Source organism: Ammodytes marinus, assembly GCF_949987685.1.
Source record: "Ammodytes marinus genome assembly, chromosome: 14".
Lineage (NCBI taxonomy): Eukaryota > Metazoa > Chordata > Actinopteri > Uranoscopiformes > Ammodytidae > Ammodytes > Ammodytes marinus.
The window spans coordinates 2,287,361-2,292,724 of NC_137218.1; the positions used below are offsets into that span (position 1 = coordinate 2,287,361).

Below are 5,364 nucleotides of genomic sequence, written 5' to 3' on the forward strand. Positions count from 1 at the left end.
GGCCTGTATAAATAGGCCTAAAAAATTATAAAATTTGATAAAATGTATAAATATTAGTCATGCATATGCTGCCACCTGAGCCTTTAACAATAATTCATTAGATTCATATGGCGCTTTACCAGGTTACCAAAGACGTTTAACAATATGATCTGACTGAGTTTGTTATAATGCATGGAGGGGTTACTGTATACAAATACAATTATAGAATATTGTTTAAATCTCTATTTGTCATTAATACATGAATTACCAGTAACAACAAATGTCTAATTCCTTCGGGGCATTAAAAAGTAGAATATTTCTCTGAAATGTAAAGAGTTAAAGTATAAAGTACCTCTTGAATATGACATCCAGTAATGGCGAAGTGTAACTCATTACATTAGCAATTATTGTAAATTTACTCATGTTTAATTTGTTAAATACAAACTGTAGTAAATTATTCAATTATAAATACACCTTGCAATCACATAATTGGTCCGGTTCTGACACGTTCACATATTGGGACAAAGGATTAGATGTTCTGCTTTCAATGTGTTGGTGTTAAAAGTTAAAACATGAATAATAAAGACAACCAGATATAATGCTGCAATCATATTTAATAAGAAAAGAGTCACATTTCTTACATTATAGTTTGCATACATGTTGCATTGCTCTCTCTCATTCAGCTTAGTTAACTTTGTGGCGCTGCAGTGATTCAGAGTGAGGTTCAGTGCAGTAGTGTTAAAGAAAACTAACAGCATGGATGGATTTCATAGAGGAACTGCTTGTGTCTCACACGGGGAAAAGCAGGTGACCACTGAAGGTGGTGTGATGATTGTGATTATCATGCACTTTATGGTTTGGCCACAGACGCAGAAACACAGTATCTCCAGCCTCCAGGAGCAGTGTAATGCCTTGAGGAGATATCGCATAACCGTTTGCCTGATTGGATCTCCCGTATGCCATATAAGTCACCTCGGAGTTCTTGACCAACATCACAGCTGTTGCCACATCCCCTCCATATCCAGCTGCGGTCCACACGAAGTGGTAGGCCCCTTTCACCGGTGCAGTAAAAATACCTGTTGGAAATTTGTTTTAGTCTCTTTAAATGTAAAATAAAATAAAAATAAAACGCTACAAACAGATCATTAAAGAAGGCTAAAGAGTGAAATGAATTGGTAAAACTCCAGATACCTGTCTCTGTGTTGTAGGCATCTCCAATGTTTGTGAGGACATTCTTGAAGATCAGAGTAGTGTCCACTGTAAAGGGTCCGAAAACATTATCGCCTTCAGTCCACAGAGATGCTGAGAAAGCCACCTGTTGAACTGAGAGAGAGAGAGAGAGAGAGAGAGAGAGAGAGAGACAGAGAGAGACAGAGAGAGAGAGAGGTGGTATATCCAGAACCTTTTTTGGTTTGTCTTTAATCATGAAAAAATTATTCAGAATGAAAAATCTTCAAATATTAAAAGTTGTACCATCTCAGAAAAAAAATTAATTTATCGACTGTAGATTGAACATTTACACGCAAACGTTTTTATGTTTTACAACTGTACTTAATATCGAACTTGTATTTTGTGTTGTGTTTTATGTGTAACTGTGTTCTGCCGTCCATCTTGGCCAGGTCTCTCTTGTAAAAGAGATTTTAATCTCAATGAGACTAACCTGGTTAAATAAAGGATAGATAAATAAATAAAAAAGTGCAAATACTGAAAACACTTAAAACGATAGTTTATAAATTATCTGCATTCATATTCAGATTTTTGTTGCATTTGCGAGTGTGTAAAGTTTCGAGGTGTTAGGCCATCATGGTTGAATTTAGTCAAAATTAAGCAGCAGACGAAGCAACACACACATTTTGTACAAGAAAGTAAAATTAACTAGTTGTTTGATTTCTCTGCCCCACCAGTTTATTTGGGAGATGTGCCAATGCCAATATATTTTTGTGTGTGTGTGGCTCATATCAATAGCTGATTACTCATCTATCAAGATGAATTACTGGACAGGGGAGGCCGAAGGATAAACATGGATTTGCTGCACTGTGTGTATGTGTGTGTGTGTGGGGAGGGGGGGGGGGGGGGGTGAGTGACACACACAGACATACAGAGGATTCAAAATGTTGTTTCTTTCCGACCCACGGTGCAATTAGTACAAAAGAATAAAATAAGATGAAATTAGTAATATATACTATGAATTAATTCTAAATATTGCAGAAGGTAAGGCACAATTAAACTGTATAAATAAAATAAATACATGGACATTTGCAATATGAGGAACATTATTCACAATATGTTCAAGATGCAGTTGAAGACATTGAAAGTGTATAAAGTGTAAATTACAAGGGCATTTCAACCACTTTACCTTGATTCTGTTTGTCCTGTTTAGCCAATGCGGCGGCCATTCCTTTCAGCAAAGGATAGAGGGTATTAGAGCAGAGATGATCTCCCTCCACCACATCTTTCAGAAGCTTGTCCATTTTGATGAGTGATGAATTGTGTCATTTGCAAACGTGTGTCCCATTTATGTAGTGGAGAAAAAGAGGTTGGTTATACCACAAAAGATACGTTTGCCTACGTAAGTTTTAGGGTTTGGCTTTTTGGCAGAGAACGCTGGAACCAACTCATAGTAATTATTTCTGAAGTCATATTCAAACATGTCCAATTAGAATTCAGAGAGAAAAACTAATCATAACGCCTGGGAATCTTCACTATCCCACGGTTATGTTTTTGGCACTAAAGAGATCCTCGTAAATAGACAAGAGAAGCTGTGAGTGTGTGTGTGTGTGTGTGTGTGTGTGTGTGTGTGTGTGTGTGTGTGTGTGTGTGTGTGTGTGTGTGTGTGTGTGTTTTGGCACAGAGAAGTTTGCCTTCAGGTAAAGGTGTTGTAATCTTGAGCCTGAGAATCCTCACTTTCCCACACTTGTTTTTTTGGCAGAGAGCGCGCTGAAACTACTTTTTTTATGTTCCTTCCCACGGCCCAGTATTCGTTTGTGTTAAACACCCCCGGCCATTATCGAAGAAAATTAATTAATTCTCAATCCACTTTGATGAAAGATCACAAGCCGACAATGTGCTGTGGTTGTGATAGTGTCAAACTGACTAAGCTGAAAAACGGTATCGTTGCTTCACAATATGATCGTAGAGACACTGCATGAAATAGGCCACTCCCATCATGGGGGAAATCACTGCCAAGCGTTCCATCCACTTGCATTGCATGAGAGTTTTACAAAGCTTTCAAACTTAAGGAAAACTAAAACTTGATTCTGACACGTTATCTGTCTATACTTACTCTATACTTTTTTTTGGCATTAAAGAGATCCTCGAAAAAATAGACGAGAGAGGCTGAGGTGTGTGTGTGTAAGTGCCTATGTGTGAATGCCTGTGTGTGTGTCTGTGTGTGTGTGTGTGTGTGTGTGTGTGTGTGTGTGTGTGTGAATCCCACGTTATTTTTTTGGCACAGAGAAGTTTGCCTTCAGGTAAAGGTGTTGTAATATTGAGCCTGAGAATCTTCACTTTCCCACACTTGTTTTTTGGCACTGAAGAGATCCTTGAAAATAGACGAGAGAAGCTGAGTGCAGGTGAGGTGTGTGTGTGTGTGTGTGTGTGTGTGTGTGTGTGTTTGTGTGTGTGTGTGTGTGTGTGTGTGTGTGTGTGTGTGTGTGTGTGTGCGTGACAGTGGAGCCCCGCCCTCTCCAGCACGGAGCAGAGGAGAGCAAACTCAGTAGTAGACACCACCTGCACATACTGTAAATTAGACACAACAATATTTAATAAACTAACAGCTGTTCTATATGAAAGGAGACCGTAGAAAAATGACTTCTGTTGTTATTTGTATTTGAAGAGCATTGAACTGATGTGCAGACTATGCTTACATACATTCTTACAGCGGCCAACTGACTAGGCTGAGAAAGGCCAGCTCAGTGTTCAGCATTACTGTTTCAAAATATGATCGTAGAGACACTGCATGGAATAGGCCACGCCCATAATGAGGGATATCCCTGCCAAGCGTTCCATCCACTTGCATTGCATGAGATTTTTACAAAGCTCACAAACTTAAGAGAAACTTGCTTTTAACACATATGTGGCTTTCCTTAAAGCTACGGCTGTTATCTGTCTATACGAGCTGTTTGTGTTATGAAATATTCAGGAATTTTCGATATAGAGGCTCTTTTGTAACTTCTGACATGCGGGGAAACAGCGCCCCCTCTATCAAGGCTAATGGGTGGAATTACACCTCAGAGAAAGGACGAGATGGGTAAATGAGGCCGGTTAAATACTGGCCCTTCCCCATACACACCGGCTCTAGGCTACAGCACATAGTGTTAGATTCAGTTTGACTCTATTCAAATAGGTCTGATTAGAATTCAGAGAGAAAAAATAACCATAACGCCTGAATCTTCACGATCCCGCACTTATTTTTTGGCATTAAAGAGATCCTTGTAAAAAGACGAGAGAAGCTGAGTGCAGGTGTGTATGTGTGTGTGTGTGTGTGTGTGTGTGTGTGTGTGTGTGTGTGTGTGTACACCGCAGAGACATGTCAGAGCAGAGACGGTGCACTTTGCGTCTGAGTTCATCATCAGAATGTCACAACCTGTCACAGCATGCCTAAAAGCTGTTGTGTTTTAAGCTGCACACTCAACACAAGTTATTTAAATGTAAAGAAAGACATATAAGACAAAAGTTTAACACTTGCTTTCAAATCCATTATTCATCAAACTAAAAACACTAACATTTTAAACCTGCAGTGTGTAGAATTTTGGGTTTTATTTCCTGGCAGATTTTGTAGAAAGTAATTATAATATCCATAAGTACATTTAATTTAGTGCATAATAGCTGAAAAAAATGCTTTGAATTATTTTTTTTCCCTTAGAAAGGGTCTCATATATGTCCATATTTCTGCATATTTTGGACCAAGGCCTAGTGCCGCCATCTTGAAAGTGTCATAGTTGGAATGTCACCAGGTGCATTGTTTAAAATGTAGAATTGTTTTTGTCCTTGAAGGCCACTGTAGCTTCTGTTGTTATTCGAAAGGCTTGGGGTTACCCAGGGAGCGTTGCATTGTAGAACTTTGTAGAACTTTCTTGATGATGTCATATTACACACTGCACCTTTAAGATTTGATTGGTTACAAAACCTTTCATATTATGTTAAGGGTTAGAAACCTGTTTATTCAAACAAATAACACCAATAAGAACAAACGCAAAACATCACTGTGTTACAACAAAGGGTGAGTAGTGGTGGGCTGAAAAAATCTGAGACTTTATACAAACTAAAAAAAACTCAATTATTATCAAATAAAAAACTTTAAACCGTTTGGCACCTGACTGCTGCATTAAATAAACTTGCACTACTTTTAAAAGTCATAACTCAGGCAAGTCTGAACCCACATAC

At 38.5% G+C, this 5,364-nt stretch overlaps 1 long non-coding RNA gene across 1 annotated transcript; it reads right to left on the bottom strand.

Annotated features, from left to right (window-relative positions):
* Positions 1–575: 575 nt before the first annotated feature.
* LOC307260721 lies at positions 576–2,496 on the bottom strand. The gene is made up of 3 exons (XR_013845194.1): positions 2,336–2,496; positions 1,171–1,302; positions 576–1,055 (listed from the first exon to the last, which is right to left on the bottom strand). It is a non-coding gene; the product is annotated as an uncharacterized lncRNA (long non-coding RNA).
* Between the last annotated feature and the right edge of the window lie 2,868 nt (positions 2,497–5,364).